This window comes from Triturus cristatus, chromosome 5_2 (genome assembly GCF_964204655.1).
Source record: "Triturus cristatus chromosome 5_2, aTriCri1.1, whole genome shotgun sequence".
In the NCBI taxonomy this organism is placed as follows: domain Eukaryota; kingdom Metazoa; phylum Chordata; class Amphibia; order Caudata; family Salamandridae; genus Triturus; species Triturus cristatus.
In genome coordinates, this window is record NC_140588.1 from 1,020,051,486 (window position 1) to 1,020,072,189 (window position 20,704).

Sequence of the window (20,704 nt, forward strand, 5' to 3'; positions counted from 1 at the left end):
ACACAAATGACTCACATGGCTGTTATGGGGAGGGACTAACAAACTTAAAACCAATTGGAAGGCAGCATTTAGAACATAAGCCAATGAAGAAGATGGGTCAGAGAGTGGGCGGAGCTTCCACAAAGCTTACACACTATAGTGTATACTGCATGCCTTTCAAAGCCATGGCAACACATTTGCGCTGCAACGCTAGGCGAGACCTAAAAAGGATTCTTGTAAATAACCTTGCACCGTGTGCCAAACACCATGTGGTGGCTGGCACACGGTGCATGGATGTTTTGGGGGGGCACAACATTTGCCCCCCTGGCCACATAGAGGAGGCCCACAGGTGATAGGGGCCCAGCCTGGGGCCCCAAAATCGCTTCCCTACAGCTTTTCCATGGTAGTGGGATCACCATGGATAGGCTGTGGGAAACAGACATCGTAATTCCTACAGCAGTGCCTGCGCAGGCTCTGCCTTCATTGTAGGGATTACGGTCCGACCGATGCCCTGATGGGCTACTTGAGCCTGTCAGAGGAGTCAGTCTGTCCCTCCGACCGCTGCAGTCCGACTGACCACATTGTAATGCAGTGGTCAGATAACTGAATTGAATGGAGTGTAATCTAAGAAAAAAATATAAGGAAAAGGTTCAAGGGAAAGTAACGTAAATAGAAAGAGAGGAAATAGAGAAGAGAGAGAGAAGAAGGGTAGCAAACTGTAAATTATATTATAACGAGGAACTTCCCAAAAAAGTGCATAAACACATTTATATGATAACAAGAACAATATAATCAATAGGGAATTATACAAGCAAGACCTATAATCAATATAATGAAATGCATTAGGTAATTAAGCTGTATTGCGTGCATGCAAAGTCAGATAGCGTGTCAATGGTTTCCAAAGTTCTTCACGTTTTCCTGACAAAGTTGCAGAATGTGAATTATAGCACTCCAGACGGTGGTTGTGACTAACCAAGTTCCACCATTGTTGTAAGGTTATATTGTCCATAGATTTCAAATGAGAGGTGATTACCTGGAAGCCAATCGCAATCAAGAGATCAAAATGTTTGCGAATTTATTTATTTTAAGGCCATATGTTACTCAACACTCCTAGAAACAAAACAGCAATGGAGAATGGAAAAGGAACTTTAGGATGTCCCCTATTCGTGTCCATAACTACTCCCAGATAAAAGGCAGCTTAGGACAAAGAAAAAAACATGTGAAGGTAGGTACCAGCACCAGTATTACATTGTCAGCATTTATGCTTTTTGTGCAATTTAAGTTTAAACAGGTGTTCTGGTGTATGATAGAGTCTATTCTGGAAATAATATAGCGTTTGAGAGAGGTTGGCAGGACGTGCAGTGGAAATAATCTTATCACATAATTTCTGCCAAATTGGTGTAGGTCAAATAAATGAGATTCAATTTGGATTTAGGTCTACCTAAAGGGGGTGTTATCAGTGTTCTATATATTAGTGCCGCTTTGGAAGTATAAATGATATGACTGTGGGAGGATTGTGGATCACACCGCAGAAAGATTAATTTCAGAGCGAGTGATGTGGTTGGTGGAAGATAGGAGAGGTAAGACTTTGTCCTTCTGCTTCAAAGACCTACCTATATAGAACGGAGGAATAGCCAAGACATTCAATGTACCCTTCAGATGTGGGAGAAAGTGGAGGCTATTGCACTATTTACTTCCCGATAGAACCCAATATAGGATGGAAGACACATTGTACAGCTTGACCATGATATCTGGAAGACGTGCGCTGAGTTTACTATAAGAGTTAATAATACTCAAAAGGGTAGTAACAGTGGTTCAAGCAGCAATAAAGAGCCCTCAACATAACATAGTTCAGCTTTTGGGGAGATTGCTTATAGCACCACTGAGAGGAATCAAGCAAGTACAGGGTAAATCCGGATGACCAAAATGCTGGTTGAAGAATGCTGCTAAAGCCCCTTACTGAGGCATATTGTCTAAAGCCCCTTGCTGCGGCTAATTGTCTCCATGAGACTGCCCACAGTAGACAAGATCTAATACTCCAGCCACCGTGGTTCAGCCGATACTTCGGACAAATAAGGGCCTTAGATGTTAATGCCCCCTGATGCACACAGCACAGCCTGGAATTCTGTATTAATACAGCAGAAGAAGGATAATGAAAGCAAAGTGTACCTTAAACAAGCAAATAGAGCTCTTCATTGAGGCCAAATTCTTTATGCCATCTAAAATTAATAAGGAAATGTCCCAGCTGCCGTGTTGCATCAAACAATTCCTCCCAGGAACTCATGATTTTGCAGCTTCTCCTAACGTGCTCAGCGCACCATGAGAGAAACTATGCCAGCGCTGTGTGCAAAATGCTCAGAAAGATCAAGAAACAGGGTGCTCACCTTCTGACCAGGAAATCCAGGTCCGGGAGGAGGAGTCATGTGGCAAATGTGCTGAGTCCTCGGGTGAACGCCAGAGCCGACCGGTAGGATCAAAGTCCGACGGCGATCTTGTGCGGCGCTCAGGATGCACCATGTTATGTTATGTTATATATTATGTTATGTTACTGGGTGTTTGTAAAATGCAAGTTCCCCTCATACACACTCCAAGTACAGCACAATTCAAAAATCATCTACAATGCATATTTTCCTAACATTGACAGAAGGTACAATACATGTATCTGCAGTGCAAGCTTCCCTCATATAAACAGCTGGTAAAGCACAGGACAGGCAACTGCAGTACAAGCTTCTCTACTACACAGAGAAGATACAGAGGGAAGTTTCTCATGCATACAAACAATCTATATAACATACAGATGGTACACTTACAAAAGCAAGGTTCTCCTACACATGCACAACAGGTAGGAGTGCAGAACGCTGTGCAATCCTCTCACACTCACCCACAGCACTGGTGCAATAGGATAGGCTACCATTTCGCAGACCGAATAACACTGTTGACAGCAGTGTGAGCCTCCTATATATGTTAAATGTGTACTGTGCCAGAATTTTCAGTGCAAGCTTCCCTCGGCTCACACACGAGGGGGCCAGCACAAGTTTCCATTATGCATACAGACTCAGCACAGCTCTGGCAAATATATGATTACGGTTAATTCAGAAAGACCAAGGGGCATATTAACAAGGGCTTTATCTCCACATTAAAAGCCAAAGAAGCGGAGATAAAAATATTGCCCTATCAACAACAGGGTGCTAACATGCAAAATCGCATGTTAGCACCCTTTTTCACTACGCTTCCCTTTGCATCTCTAATGAGATGCAAAGTGGGCGTTCCAGAGCAAAATATTAGGAGAAATGTCGCTAAGCAACATTTCTCCTATTATCAAGCTTCACGCTAACCCTGTTAGAGACAAAAAGAAAGCAGCGCTAACCACGGTTAACGCTGCTTTTTACGTCTGCTAATTTTCAGACTTAGCCATGTAATCCAATGGGAGGTGGATTACATGGCTAAATCCACCATGGGCTATCAACAAGGATATCCCTATCCTTGTAGTTTTATCGTGGCATTACCAGCGATAACCTCCCAAAATGCCGCTATCGCTGGATTTTTTTATCGCATAGGTGGTTAGCGTTGTTAATAACGCGATAAGCAGGCGATATTATCCAGCGATAGTGGGCGTTAAAAAAATTAACGCTAAGCGCCCTTAGCGTTAATTTTCCCTGTTCCTTATTAATATGTCCCTAAGTACAATGCAGGCAACCGTATTGCCAAACTTTCCTCATTGAGCATTTACAGAACAGGCATCTGCAGTGGAAGCTTCCCTAATAAGCATCAGGTGTGGTAGCAGCTTTTTTCACACACAATAGGTAAAGTCAAGCATTTGAAGTGCAAGCTTCCCTCACACAGAACGCTATAGAAGCTTTTCTAATGGCAAAAAGTCTTGGTCTTGTAAGTTCCAGACACAGATAGCTTATATAGTGTAAGTCTCCTTCATGCACAGAACAATGACCAGGACAGAAGTGCAAGCTTCCCTTGTATACACATGGAACTATTACACAGACTGGGTACAACAGACGTGCACTGATTTAGTCCCAGAACAGGTACCACATCACTACCTCTCTCCGTGTCTGTCTGCCTCTCTCTTTCTGTCTCTCTCTGCCTTTCAAATCCCTACACAAGTCCTCTTCTGAGAGGCCAACCAGAACAGCCTCCAGCATGGGGTTTACCCAGTGGTCGAAGTGGGGAAAAAAAAGATGGGGAACTGTGGGCGGAGCATCAGGGGGCGGGAATATTCCGAGGAATGGGTCAGTGGGCGGAGTCAGAGGTGTGGCTACAAAGAGCAAAACATCCCAATTTTTAGTATGTTTGGCATTTCACTGACGAGTTACAGCTTATAATGTTATTTAATGCAACCAATAGATACACGTTTATTTGAGGTTTAATAGATGAGTTATTGACATTAAAATACATTTACAATTTGGGATACGTATTCAATCACAGAATATCCCAAATACGCATATAGGTGGAATCATAAGCCATTTGTGTCCGAGCCATGTAGTTTCTTTCATTAGCACTTCTCCTCCCTTTTTCTAACCAATTCTGAACATAACATTTGGCTTTAGATTCGATGATAGGAAGCCCCACGTGTTGGGGAGCACTGTTGATGACATCATTCTGTGCTCCACGGTCAATGCAAAATTGTATTCATGTGTTTTTACATGCTTCACGCAACATGTCATTAAGCCAGCATTAGATGCCTCTTAGTTTCCTGTTATTGTATCTAGACCTACCACTTTAAAACAACCCAGACCTGTTGGTTTTGCAGATGTTTTTAGCAGTATCAGATGAATGAGATACAACTATTTTATGAGTAGTTTGTGTAATTACCACTCAAGTTAGATAGCAATCAGAATTGCAAATGCATCAATTCTGAAATTATGAGACTCAAACATTGGTAGAGTCAAAAATAGGTAGTGGTCCTCCGATTATTTCAATCAGTTATTTTCTCCCCTACAGGCTACTATCCTCTGCAATCACTATTAGACACCTTCCTCCTTTGTCTCTCCATTAGCACTGTAGGTGTCTAGGAATACCACCCACCAGAGACTGCATGAGAGAAGTTCAAACATGAATGGCAAAATATCCTAGTTTGCAAATGTTTTCCACATAATTATAACTCTACCGTGTTTGCCACATAAAGCACCATCTGCTTCATAAGCTGATGGTTTTACCTAAAAATTTGTTTGTATCTCAAATGGATCAAAACAACGTGACTTGTGTTGCTGTGAAGTGGAGGGCCCTTTACAAAGGTTGACTGGTCACGTTCTCAGGGCTGCTATTAATGAGGCGAAAGCTTTGCAGAGACTGTTAGTATGTGTAAAAATTTCAAAATAACAAAGTATCAGAAAATGTACCACATTAAGCTGCAGTCTTTCATTGCTGCATAATTTAGTCAACACTGCAACATAATTTTTCCCTCCATTACTGCGTAATTGCAGCGGCCCAAAAGCAGGCAGCACATGTTAAAAGTGCTGGCTGCTTGAAGCAAAGAGACACCGTGAAGTTTGAGAACTTAGGGACATATTTACAGGAATGGTGGTGCAACGCATCAAGTTACTTTGCTGTGCTGCCCTGCGTCACAGGGAAAGGGCAGAAATGCACCGTCTTTATCCAATACGGTGCATTCCTGCCTTTTCCAAGTGTGCTGGTGCCGTTTCGTCAGCCTAGCGCCAACGCAGGCACCCTTGCACCATGGTGCAAGGGTACCTCCGTTGGATGCAGCATTGTTTTTGTGCACAAAAGCAAACCTGAGAGGCTTTTTCCTCTTTGTATGTGTGCTGCACATATAGAAAGAGGAAAACAGGGAGAAATAAAGATTTTTCTCCGTGTTGTGCCTCCCTTGGGGAGGCGTAAGATTTTGAATCAGTCCCAGGTTTACAAGTCCTTGTAAATCTGGGAATGCATAAAAAACGTGAGAGTTGAGTGGGAACACCCACTGCAACGCCTCCCTTGTGCAGAGTAAGGCAAAGCAGCAATTTGCACTGTGTTGCATTACTCCATATTTATGAAACCATTCAAAGCCAGGCAAAGTGGCTTTGCGTGGCTTCATAAATATGACTTGCAGATTTGTGACGTGCATTTACCACGTTCCGTGGTGCAAGCATGACGCAAGGCCCTTGTAAACATGCCCCTTAGTCTGGTGTGCATGCAAATCCTGCATTGCCAATTCCTGGTGAGTTGCATTAATACTGCTGGAACAAGGCCAATGGAGGCACCTATGTGTGAGGCGGACTGGCCTCAAGGGTCCTGTGACCTCAGTGACAAAGTCACTGCTGTTCTAGGGTGTGCTGCTTCGTAGGCCTACTCGCAAGACTGTAGGTGAACTTCAGTATGGATTGTGATGGACAGGCCTTCAAGGTTAACCCACACTGGCCACCGGTAGGGTCCACTTGCTGGTGCTTAGAGACCAGGGCTTCTATGGTCTAGTATGGCCTTCTAAGGTCTAGTAGGGGAAATGTGCTCCCTCAGGAGAGTGGTCTGGTGGACTGGTCATGAAGCCCGATTCCCCAGTTCCAGATTTGGTAGCTCTGGCCGTAGTGCCACATCCTATCCTCCCTGAGCACCCTTCTATCCCACTGAGAGGCACTTGCACTGCCTTCAGCTACAACCCAATTCTGCCCCATTATAAACACCTGGCTGTGACTCAATTCAAATTACGCACTGCCTGAAAAAAGTAACAACATCCTGGAAAAAGCAAACACTCATAGGCACAGGAAGATTATGTAAAGCGTGCGAAATAAGCAGGAACGACATGGCTACTTTAGTTTTTACACTCCTTGTTTAGAAATCAATGAGTGTTTTTTGCCTCAAACGTTAAGGACATGAAAAATGTGCTCTTAGTGTACACAGGTAAGCCTTTGGTGTACTCGTGGACAGCAAGGAAGGGCATAAGCAGGGCTCAGAAGATTAAGGGATTCTTGAGGAAAATCTGATCCGACTCACAGAAACCCACAGGGCTCCTCCATATTCATGTCAGCCAGCAAGCTGCTCAAACATCGACATTATGTATTCAAGTGTCCTGCTAACTATACCTTTTGAACTGTCTGGCTTGCTAACTCTCCTACCCACAAAAAACTTGAAAGAGCTCTTGAGTGTAAAAGGCAAAATTATATTTTCATTCGGGAAGTGAAGGATACATCCAACTTTATTTTTTGTGGTGACACAATCGTACATTAGTTAGGCTGTAATGCATTGCTAAAACAAAATCACAAACCTAAGAGGTCCCAAGGGCAAGACCTATTGGCTTTGCCAATGCTTGTTTAGATATCTCATTTACTAAATGGGGCACTTTTACTTTGGTGCCAGACAGGGCCAAACTGGGAACCCAAAGCAGCCCTGGGAAATTTGTGTCCATCCCCTGCACAGTGTGATGCATGTGAACGCAGCAAGCAAGCCTGATGACTGCACAAGGGACACGGGGAGAGGGTGTTCTCTCCCCTAGAAAATTTTGGAAAAAATTACATAAATGGTGCATTCTACAACACATTGTATTATGTATTCCATTGTATTAGCTTTTAGAGAACAGTAAATGATGACCTTACGGTGCACCAGGATACGACAATCTTGTTGGGGCCCTTCAAGGATTCCCTCACTATCACCCTCCAACAGCGCCCCTCATCTCTCCACTGCCCCTCTCTCACATGTATTTAAATTGTTTGATAGTGCCTCTCATACCAGTGAGGGACTTGGAGCACTTTACATCATGCACACATACACAGACAATTAATCATACGTGTGTAAATCAATGTTTAGAAAATGTTTACAACACAAAAAGGGCTGCAAGGTGTTAGGATTCACATGCCATCAATTCTGGTTGGCATTTTTTTAAGATCTGGAACACAACCCGAGGGTTCAAAATGTAACACAGTAGTTGGATTTTCTAAAAAGAATGTATTTCTTCCCAAACAAACCAATTTTAGCAGTATTAGGATAATGAATGACTGGGGAAAAAACATAACTTCCAAACCCTCACCATGCAGTTTGCATGCAGCTCTCTGTGACAAAAGCAGTAACCCACTGAGCTTTGCCCATTAAATACAGTTCTGTGATTTGTATGGTACAGGTTCTTTGCAGCGGGCATTTTAACCCTCTTTGCTACAATGGATGGGTCAAAACTGGCAATAGACAATACTCCAATCTCTCTCCAACAGGAGGATCAACCACCAGAGATATAAATCTTGACTCTTTTATTGTTACCTGAAATCTGCTGGGTTTACAAGGAATCCTGCAGTGATTTTTGCGTTTTTGAGAGTGAGAAGTGAGTCATTGTGCTGGACAGCCCTGCGGGTTTTGTTACTGGGGGTCGATTTTGCAGCCTCCAGTAATAAAACCAGATGCCCAGTACACCAGCCCGGCCTTGGAGCCAGGGCTTATTTGTTTTCACAGTCAGACCCTGGATGGGGCTCACAAGGGGCTCTGGTGCTCGGGTGTCACAGAAATGGACACCTCGGGCTGCTTTTATGTTATATCCTTGGAAAAGGGTAAACAGTATTTTCAAAAAGACCACATCCCTGAACATAGACAGAGAAGCAGTACACATTTTATAAAATATAATACGGAAAACAGCAGATAAGACATTAAACATTTTCCACATTTATTTTTAAAACGCGCCAAGGTTTGAGCACAGTCTGCCACGAATTCCAGTCCTCTTCCTTTCTGTGTGGTATTGTCAGTCTGGGTGCAGGGCCGGCTTTAGAGCTGGTGGCGCCCTGTGCGACAATGTTTGTTGGCGCCCCCCAATGACCACCTCCACCACGGATTCTCTCACTAGCACCCTTTAACAGTGACCAAGTCTCCATAACCACAGTCTCTCAGATGCATTGAATTAGTTATATAGCGCCACTCATACCAGTGTAGGGTGTCCAAGCACTTTGCATCACACACACATTACACAGAGACAATCAATCATACGTGTGTAAATCAGTGTATAGGAAATGTTACATAACCCAAAGGACTAAAAGTGTAGGAGTCACATGTCATCCATACTAGTATAGTTTAAGAGTTCTTGGTGTGGAGAAGCACAAACTCGGAGTCGAACAAGAAACAGCATAGTTGGGAGTTTTCTTTAATAACAAGAATCGATTTCTAGCCAAATTAAATCTTTTTGCAACATTAATCAATGTTCTAATAATGTATACTTTGCAGTGTGTATGCAGTTCTAGGATGAAAGTTAGTAGCTCACTATTCTATATTAGGACTTTAAGTTATAAATTGCAAGTAACAAAAGGATGTCTCTTTTGAAAGCAGTAACCTGCTGAGCTGTTTACATCATACCCACTCTGTAATCTACTTGGTACACGTTCTTTGCAGCAGGCATATTAACCCTCTGCACTAACTTCACCGAAGTCAAAACCTCAACTATACAAAATGCTCATCTCTCTCCGGGAAGATAATTAATCACACGAGTTTTATTGACATTTATGTGAGGCCTGGTAATTGTGGAGGAAAGAAACGCTGCAGCAGGGGCTTCAAAAGCACAATAAACTTTCAAACACGGCGCCCCCAGGAAGCCAGCACCCGGTGAGTGGGTCGCACTGCCCTAAAACCGGCCCTGTCTGGGTGAGCTCGAAAATAAAGGGCAGATGAGGTCAAGGGCGGGGCCGCCAATGCGTCCTAGTGTGTCCATTGTATTGGTCACAGTGGGGGCAGGTGGGTGGCCTCCTCACTAAATGAGGTGTAAATCACTGCACAGCGGGCCCATCAGAGGTAGCTGGGTTTTTGTGCCGATTGATTGCTCCTCCAGTGCACCACGGCTCCTACAGTGTTGCTGGGCAGGTCCCTGCCCACAGATACAGTGGGGAAGGGGGAGGGGGTCCTGGCAACTGCAGAGGCCTTCCTCTCTATGCAGCACACCGGCCTGGATGATGCTGTAGTATTTCTTTTAAGCTCAGAGCATTCCTGCAGTCCCGGGACGCATTTTTGAAACGAAGAAGTAGGGGAACGGACTTAGTTAAATTAAATAAGTAGGGGCACGCCGTGCCCCTCCGTTCCCGCCCACTTCGACCACTGGACCGTTTACCCCATACCACTTACTGGGATCCAGAGAGGAAGCATGGAAGTCACTGCTGGACTCATTCCAGATTTAGATCTTCATAGTTTAGAGTGACTACAAATGTGGTCAACGAGCAGTAAATGGTGTTTTCACAGGTAAGGACGGTTGCCACAGCCAGGCCTCCAACACATCAGCCACCTAGGAATGGGAAAGGATTAATCAAGAATTCAAAGATTGTCTCTGGTGTTTGTGTAAGGGCCGCCAGAGATCTCTGAAGTGTCTACCAACTCTTTAGTATTGGTTTAATATTCGAAGATAAAACATAGCTGCTCTCTGCTGCAAAAAAGCTAGGTAACACCAACAATGCAGCTTTGTGTTAGCACACTGAAGCCCATACCTATTGGCGTTGCCAATGTCTGATTTTTTGGTTTTGCTTTGATCGGCTCTAGCTAAGTCACGTGGTGGTTGGGTAGAGGTTAGATATATCAGAAAGCAGGGTCGGATTAGTAACGTGGGCACTCGGGAAGTGGCCGAAGGGCCGGTAGCCGAGTTCTAGCTGTGGCCTGCTTTTTTGGGCAGACTGGGGGATGTCTGTGCTGTTAGGATGCCGCCAGCGCCCCAGTGGGTGCCTGAATGGCCTTTCTAGAGGCAGATGGGCAGGGGTATCACTCCCTTTCTCTCGCTGGGCCAGCACATTAAAGTAGGCTGAATGAGCGGGGGCAGGGGGCCTGAGCAGAAGTGGTCTCACTTGCATTCATCTGTGGCTCAGCAGTGTGAACTAATCTGTGTATTTTTTTTTTTATCCAAGTGAAGTTAATAAAACATGCCCCTCACAACCTTTCTTTCCCCAAAACTTCGCTGATGCAGGATTTTGCGGAAAGGCAATACGGAAATGTGGGCCACTTTTTTTTGGTATGCCCGGGCCGATTTTTTATCCCAATCCGACCCTGTCATAAAGTAAGCACTGGTACTAGAAAATGGGTTGAGAGCGTAATTCCTGACTCCTTAACTTATCACCCTCTTGTTTTCATGTACTTTTCCTCGTTCTTGCTCCCTCTTCTGTCTCTCGCTCTAGTCTACATTATAGCCAGCTGGAGAAAGTTAAATCCGGGTCTCAAAATGGCTGCTGGTGCCTGCCGCCTGCTCTGTCAAGCATTAGAGGTCACTGAAAAGCCCCTTGTCAACCTTTCAGGGCTCCAATCAGGGCCGGCTTTAGGGCCGTGCGACCGGTGCCACCGCACCGGGTGCTGGCTTTCTGGAGGCGCCGTGTTCAATAGTTTATTATGCTTTTGAAGCACCTGCTGTAGCGTTTCTTTCCCCCGGCAATTACTAGGCCTCTCATAAATGTCAAGATAACTCGTGTGATTAATTATTTTCCTGGAGATCAGCATTTTGTATAGTTGAGGTTTTGACATAGGTGAAGTTAGTGCAGAGGGTTAATATGCCTGCTGCAAAGAAAGTAGAGTACGGAGTGCCTATGATGTAAACAGATCAGCAGGTTACTGCTTTCAAAAGAGACATCCTTTTTTTACTTGCAATTTATAACTTAAAGTCCTAATATAGAATAGTGAGCTATAAACTTTCATCCTAGAACTGCATACACACTGCAAAGTATACATTATTAGAACATTGATTAATGTTGCAAAAAGGGTTAATTTGGCTAGAAATCGATTCTTATTATTAAAGAAAACTTCCAACTATGCTGTTTCTTTTTCGACTCTGAGTTTGTGCTTCTCCACACCAAGCACTCTTAAACTATACTACCAGTATGGATGACATGTGACTCCTACACTTTTAGTCCTTTGGCGTATGTAACATTTCCTATACACTGATTTACAAACGTATGATTGATTGTCTCTGTGTAATGTGTGTGTGATGCGAACATTGCGAAGTGCTCGGACAACCTACACTGGTATGAGTGGCGCATATATAACTAATTCAATGCATCTGAGAGAGTGTGGTTATGGAGACTTGGTCACTGTTAAAGGGTGCTAGTGAGAGAATCCGTGGTGGAGGTGGTCATTGGGGGGCGCCAACAAACATTGTCGTACAGGGCGCCACCAGCACTAAAGCCGGCCCTGGCTCCAATTCTCGTTCGTATTCAAGAAACAGACTCTCTCAGCCATAAGGACACACAAGTAGTGGTTCCATCACTCACTGGAATAACAACAACTACAGCCTCTGATGAGGCAGTAAAAGGACTGGAACAGGCTGGAGGCAGAGAACACACCAACAATCAACTTTGACGCACGCTGAGGGCTCTGAACCGGGATGAAGGCGCTCGGGTTCAGTTTCTGTTCTGCACAGGTCCTGAGAACGCCTGGAGTCAGGTGGGCTCCCCCTGACATCAACAAAGTTAACTTTTGTGGATAAGCTGCTTAGATGCCCCTGGAGAGCGCAGGATGGCGTTTGTAAACTTGGCCTCGAGCGTTCCTTATATTTTGTCAAACGATTTAGCGCGGGAGTCAGGGCTGGTGATTTACGCATCTGCAAAGTATTCCTTCAGGGACTCCGACAGCCAGGGACATCTTAAGGATTTGGGGGGCCCTGGGCCAAACATATTTTGGGGGCCCCTGTTCAGGACACCTTTGAATTTATGATCTAATTTGAGCCCCTGTTTCCCACGCAGTTTCCGCTTCCTCAGGTGCGCTAGAGATCCAGTTTGCATCATAGGCATTAGACTATATATTCCCGATGTAAATGGACATGTGCAGCTTACAGGTGTAGGATTCAGGGTTTCCTGCCCTGCTACTACGTTTTTAATACTTTTTAAATTGTATATGTGTGGCTGAATTACTCTGTGCTTTTTCACAATTTCTCCTACCTATGCGCCCTTGCACTTTACTTGATTCTGCTTGCCAACAGCTCCTTAGCTGCTCCGATTCGCATTTCGGTTTTCCTCCGGTCCTGGTCCGCTGCTGCTGATACGCCGATTGTGTGGAGGGCTGGGGCTACTATCGGGCTACTCACTTCCGCCCACGCAGTTTCCACTTCCTTAGCTGTGCTAGCGATCCAGTTTGTATCATAGGCATCAGCCTATATATTCCCGATGCAAACGGATGCGCGCAGCTGATAGCTGTAGGATTTAGTGTTTCCTGCCCTGCTACTAGGTTTTTATTACTTTTTAAATTGTATATGTCTGGCTGAATTACTGTGCTTTTTAATAATTTCTCCTATCTATGCGCACTTGCACTTTACTTGATTCTGCTTGCCTACACCTCCTTAGCTGCTTCGATTCGCATCTCGCTTGTCCTCCAGTCCTGGTCCGCCACGGCTGATATGCCAATTGTGCAGAGGGCTGGGGCTACTATCGGGCTCCTCACTTATGCCTATGCAGTTTCCGCTTCCTCAGCTGTGTTGGCGATCCAGTTTGCATCATAGGCATTAGCCTATATATTCCCGATGCAAACGGACGTGTTAAGTGGACGTGCACAGCGGGCGCGCCGCTGGCACCGAAGGTGAGCCTGTCTGCGCCCGGAGGCGTTCGGCGCCGGCCATGCTGCCCAGTTCCCCTCCGGTGAGTTTCTTCCACTATATTGCAATAGGGAAAAACTGCTTAGCCTTAGGCGGCTACCATTATGTCACTGTACAGCCGCTGATCCGAGGTTGGAGGTAGACTTTCGATGCAATAAGTGCAACTGGACTCTCCTCCAGCCCAGGAAACTCGCACCCAATATCCTCCCACGCAGCAATAAGTGTAAAAAAAATAAGAAAACAGAGGACTTAAATGCCACCCTTTTAAATTGTCGCTCTATACAAAAGCATGAACCATACATTTATGGCCTACTTTTAGACTAACAGTCTGATCTTTTATTTCTCACTGAGACCTGGCTGTCTGAAGCCTCCAACCCTACAATCACCTCGGCCATCCCTACGGGTTATAACATTCTTAGGAGGGACCGATCAAATGGGAAGGAGGGAGGTGTTGCCATAATTTACAATAAAAAACTAGACTGCTTAGGCTTCTGCTGTACCTTATCCCCCCATCATAGCATAGCTGGATTTCTGATTTACAGACCTCCCAGTGCTATTGGAAATGTTATTACTACGCTTAATATAGACACCACCTCCCTGGCCTTAAAATACAACAACTGCATCATTCTGGGATATTTCAATATACATATGGACAATGGAAAAGACCCTCAAACAATTTCCTTGTTGGAGGCGCTGCAGGCCTGCAACATGTTTCCATATGTTTCTTTGGCCACCCATGAGAAGGGCCATACCCTAGACCAAATCGTTCACAACTTTGACATATCAGTAAGCCTACCTCTTCCCATTACCTGGTCTGACCACCTCCTATTAAAATGTGTCATTCCCAACTCTGCCACAGCCCCTTGAGCTAACACAGGGCAGAGGGTCTCTAATTACAGGAAGTTTCATAAAATATCCATCCCGATGTTAGCAGATGCCCTCGGTCGTTCCTCACCAGAGCTGTCTGGCTGCTCCGACTCGGACGCCCTCTCAATAGATTCATGGCTCCGAACCAACATTGATGCAGTGGTACTGGCTGTTTGCTGCTCCTCAAAGAGGTCAGCCCCACCAGCTCCATGGTTTAACGATTCCCTTAGATCTCGCAACAGAAATTGTGGAACAATTGAACGGAAATGGCGTAAATCCTATCTACCTGAGGACAGGAAGGTGTATAAAGACACCTTAAACGCTCATTACATTCTCGTGAAGGCAGCCAAGAAAAACCTCTTTCAAACCAAGATAGAAAATGCCCAAAATAAGAGTAAGGAAATCTTTAGCATAGTTAAATCCTTTACTGCCCTGAGAGCCGGCACAAAGGAAGGGTCATGCACTGAAGAATGGTATAAGTAAATAGTTGAATTCTTCCACAAAAAGATCTCCATGATCCAACAAGCCTTCACTAACTTCTCAGAGGAAGAACTGACCTTCTACCTTAGTTCTAATAGCAAATTTCACCTCTTGGATCCTACATCTTTACTAGCTTTCCCTGAGTTTCAGCTTGAAGAGTCACTGACCCCTCTCCAAAGCATTAAGTCTGGCTCTCCTACTGACCCATGTCCAGGGAATATCTTGAACCTATTAGCTCCCACCATAAACCCCACAGTAAACCAGCTCTTTAATGCTTCTCTCTCCTCAGGCAACATGCAGAAATTATGGAAGAATGCTAAGATTCTTCAACTGATAAAAAAGGCTAACGCCAAACCGACGGATCCTGCCAACTACAGGCCAATCTCCCTTCTTCCGACCCTCTCCAGAGTACTAGAGAAGCATGTAAACAAGGCCCTCCAAAAACACATTGAAGATGGGAAGCTCCGTCATGAGTCCCAATCCGGTTTTAGGGCTAACTACAGTATGGAGTCCGCTCTGCTGGAAGTGACTGAATTTCTCAAGGGTAAGCTGGACCAGGGAGGCAAGAAGACTGTTCTGATACTGCTCGATACGTTGGCGGTTTTCGATATGGTCCCACATGAGAGGCTCCAGGAGAGACTTGCTAACATCGGTCTGGGGGGGGATCACCTTTACAATGGATGTCATCCTTCTTGGCAAATAGATCTCAGGACATCTGGCTCCCCCCTTTCTCATCCCCAGTTCCGGCCATGAATGTAGGTGTCCCTCAGGGCTCCATTCTCAGTCCTACCCTTTTTTAATATATATCTATCCCACTTGCATTTCTGGTAGAGGAAGAGGGCGCAAAAAATGTTCCTATGCTGATGACACTCAGCTGATTTTTACATGTGAAAAACGAACAGACTTTGACGGGGCAATGATTAGGTCTTGCCTCCCAAAGAATTTTAACTGGCTTAAGATCAATCAGCTGAAGTGTAATCCTGACAAAACTGAAGTTGTTTTCTTTGGTAATCCATAAACGCCTGACTGGAGCGCTTGGTGGCCAAAAGATCTGCCGCCCCCGCCCGCTGAAAAGGAGAAAGTCAAAAACGTAGGAATTGTCATAGACAAGACACCCTCTGTGCTTTCAAATTCAAAATCTAAATGGCACTTGCTTTGGCATACTCTGGATGCTAAAAATAACTCCTGTCACTGTTCCCGCTTGAGAGCAGAAAGATTGTGGTGCAGACTCTGGTGACATCAAAGCTTGACTATGTCAACAGCTTGTACCTCTGTCTTCCCAAATCCCTTATCCAGCGCCTACAAGTGGTACAATATGCGGCGGCCAGAGCCATCGTGAGACCTAAACCCAGATCTAGTATGACCCCTATTCTTAAGTCTCTCCGCATAAAAGAACGGATCGGCTTCAAAGCGATGACCATCTTCTTTAAAGCTTTCCATGGCTTAGGAGCCGGCTACATAAATAAGCGCGTTAATCGCTACACAACAGCTAGACCCCTAAATTCTTCCAATGCCAACCTGGCCATCATGCCTAAAATATGCAGTGCCCGCATTGGAGGCAGATCCCACGGCTTTCTAGGCCCAAAATTGTGGCATAGCCTCCCTGAGTCTCTGAGACCAACCACAGACCTACTCTCTTTCATGAAAGAACTTAAAAACCTGGCTTTTTGATAACTGATGGGTCTTTTACGCATGTTTTCCTCCCACTGTCATGCGCCAGGACTCTCTAGTCTGAGTAGCTGCACGCTTTATTAAATACACAATTTCATTTCATTAGGTCCCTGACAGTGCAAAGGAACACTCGTCCAAATTCTAAGCGCCTTATTTATGAGGCTTTGCTTCACTTTTATGCCGCTGGTGCGTCACTTTTTGTGACGCACCGGCAGCATAAAATATGTGCAATGTTATGCCCTATTTACAAAGTTACAAAAGACAGGGGTCCTAGACCTATACTTAAAATGAATTAATCAAAGAACTTTGTTTCTTGTATGTTTCAATTAACCATATCATTAGATGAGATAAACAACATAAAAGAGCAACAAACGACCATGAAAGAAATCACCATATATTTATTTAATAATACTTTGGTGAAAGCCATATATATTAATCTCATGAATCAATCAAAAGAAGGGGTTGCACCAGAGAAAGGCGTGCAGTGAAAAAGAGGGTGCTCAAGTGTAAAGAGATAAGGAAGAGGAATACTTCAACACATTATATCAGGAATTTAATATGTCAAGGCAGGGTAGAGCGGTTGCAAGTCACCGTCCTAGGTAGTCTGTCCCAATGGCATTCATGTAAACTTGTATTTTATTTCAACAGAAATCAATTCCGGAGTAGCACATAATGGAGGATATTTTGGGTACAGACTAAATATAGATGGGGCGTCGACGTTTCGATCCGACTTGTGACCAATTGGGGAATTAGAAAGCCTCGGTCTTGCGGATCTTCATCAGGACTGGCCTGGGCAACCTATCAATTACAGGTGAGTAACGAAATCCACGGTTCATACATGGAGTCCAGTAGGATGAGTTCTACAATTCAATCTTGACAATGAATGTCCAAAGATTAAACATCAGAGGCTTCAAAGGACGATTACAACCAATGTTTCAATTCGTATGTAAGCGGACATCGGGGGTTCCTTAGATTGTTATGGTGGAGCGCGCCTAGCCAGTGCGCGGTCGTCACCGAGGAGTCAAGCACAAGTAAAGCCTATCTCTGTGACGCCCACCCATTTCTTATGTTAGGCCTTGTTTTGATCTAAAATAAACGTTTTTTATGTATATTGCATGAAACATAAACATAAACACAAAATTTCTCTGCAAAATGGCTGTACTAGACTCTCGCACATCAGGTACATAAGAAATAAATGAAAGGAAAACAGAATTTAAAACAAACTGTTTAGGAAATATTCAAGGTCATTAGGGCAAAACTCTGGAGAATGGAGCTGACTGTCAGGGGGCCCCCTGAAAGGCTGGGGCCCTGGGCCAGAGCCCACTTTGCCCATGCATTAAAACGTCTCTGCCGACAGCATCAGCAGCGCGCCAGGAGAGCTCCGAGGCGAGTTGATAATTCTGTGCTTGTTTTTCAACATATAGTCTGAGAAGAGTGGGAACTTCCCAGTGTGTGTGCAGATAAACCCCAGCATCAACACTTAGGCTAATCACACTGGGCCATATGTAGGTAAATTACATTTACCGATTCTTAAATACCGAATTTTACCGAATCGGTATTTATGAATCGGTAAATGTAATGTAGGTAAAAAAATACCAAATCGGTAAGTGTCGGTATTTTAGAATCGGTATTTACCGATTCGGTAATGGCAACTGGCTTCCCATTCATTCCTAAGGGCCTGGAGGCCCATAGGAATGAATGGGAAGCCAGTTGCCATTACCGAATCGGTAAATACCGAATCGGTAATGGGGGAGGCAGTATCATGGGTGGCAGGGTGTCACATTGACACCCTGTTGCACCCCTGAATCGTCCATGTGTGCACATGTGGCGCACATACATTGCCACATTGCACATTTCAAAGTGCACAAAAATGCATTTTTACACCTATTCGTCATTTACCACCAACTTTTAGTTGGTGGTAAATAACGAATCCCCACACCCACGACACACTCCCCCTACATCTCATTTCTGGATCGGTAAAATTACCGATTCGGTAATTTTACCGATTCGGTAAATTACCGAATCCAGAAATGATCCCCCTACATAGCAAAAGCCTAAATACCGGTCGGTAACGGTATATTTACCAAAAATCGTCCGTTACCGACCGGTATTGGGCTTCCTACATATGGCCCACTGTGCGAGAATTTGTAAACAGCAGCTTTAATTTTACACTAGAGCAATATAAGAGAATAAGAGGCAAATTCTACCTGATTCGCGAAGTCCTCCTGGAAGGTCATTGCAAGAAATTGGATTACTGGTTGAGGGGGTGAAACCCTACTCAAGCAGCAACCACAATCCATGTCAGGGTGAAGTCAAGTGCAAACCTCAAATTAACCTGCACCTAACCTTGGGGTATCTTGGGACAAAAGCAGCCAGGCTTAACTTAGGGGCGAAGTGTAAAGTATGTATGCATCACACAAACAGTATTAAAGAAGGAAACACAACACATTAAAAATCCCACACCAATTTTTGAAAAATAGAATATATTATAATCATTTGCCCCTCCTATGACAAAAATCCAATTAGCTGAAGTGGAGATATGCAGGTTTAAAGATTTAAGTAAAAATAGTGCTAAAAAAGCAATGTGGTTGTAGAAAAGTCACAAGTTCCGGACACTCACGATGGAGCATGTACCGGATACAGGAACCTAGGGGCATATTATCAAGAAACGGCATTAAAATTATCGCCGCTTTAGCGGCAGAAAACTGCCGCTAAAGCGGCGATAATGGGCTTGATAATATGCGCTTGTGAATTCCCATAGAAGCCCATGTTCTGGTGTCAACATGTGCTTCTATGGCAATTCTCTGCGGCATATTATCAATCCCATTATCGCCGCTTTAGCGGCAGTTTTCTGCCGCTAAAGCGGCGATAATTTTAACGCAGTGCTTGATAATATGCCCCCTAGTTAGGCCTGCTAAACAAAGTATCTGAGATTCTGGTTGTGGAGCGTTGCCAGATCTTGCGTTGAGGATGCATCCCACAGCAGCAGCTCTGATGAGCTGTGGACTGCGATGAGAGGTCCTGTGCCAAAGATGCGTCGCACAGCAGTGATTCCAGAGAGCTCCAGGGCTGCAATGCAAGGTTCTGTGTTCAGAATCCATCATTTCGCAGCGGTTTTGATGCAGAGCTGCGATGATGTGTGTTGTGCTGCATCTGTTCTGCCCAAAATAATCACAACTGGGCAGGCGAGCACCTTTAGGCGTACTTTAAGGGTCTAGACTGGATTGGCACCACTTTGGGGACAGGACTCACCGCCTGCATAGTTCAGGTATAGGGTTCAAGGTTGTTGGAGCCTTTACTGTTCCTGGTGCTCTAATCGGGAGGCCAGCCAACTATCTCTTGGCGTCACGCTGGGTGTCGTGGGTTCAAGAGGCAGCTCCAGTCCTTCCTTAGGCAGCAGGGCTGGTCGATAACAGGGCAGCAGAGTGGCAGTCCTTCTTGAAGTAGAGCAGCACAGCAGTTCTTCTTTCCGAATCTTCCACAGGTCCAGCTGTGTATGGAAGAGTTGGGTCTGAGGGTCCAATATTAATACCTGGTGCCAGCTTTGAAGTGGGAGAAGATTCAGGAGATTCTCTATACAGAAGTGTCTGGAATTTCCTTCCTCCCTTCCCTGGCCCCCAGCTCCTCTGAGGGCATAAAAGACTACTGATAAACCCTTTGTGAGTGTGCTGAGGCAGAGTCGTTGTGATGTGCAAGAGTGATAGGAGACAGCTCCGCCCCCTTACTCAAGTCAGGGACCGCCCATCCTGCTAACACCCATTCCACCTTTGTCTCACTGTCTGGGAGCAATACACAAAGACCAGCTGCCAGCTAGACCTAGTGATGTGACCCAGGATAGAGGCAGCAAGGACCAAATGGTTGGGACAGAAAATGACAACTTGCTAAAAGTGGCGTTTTCAGACTTAGGACTTAAAATGCAACTTTACCATTAAAGAGGGTCTTAAATTACAATTCCTTATTTTTTAATTAAATATTTTTATTGTCATTTTCTAGAACAGACATAACATAAATAATGTTGGTTACAGTCATCCCGCCTTCGATGTGATTAGTCAAAATACAAAGCAGTGGATCTTCCTAAATCTTACATATTTTTTGCGGCGCAAGCATGCAGTGACTATCAATTGAAAACACTTCCTTGGGTACCACTCCCTCCCCTAGGTCCCTGGGGTTTCTTGGGCTATTGAGGTATCTGGGGGGGCCTGTCCAGTAGGGTCCGGTTGGGTATACCCCATTATTGCATCAAGA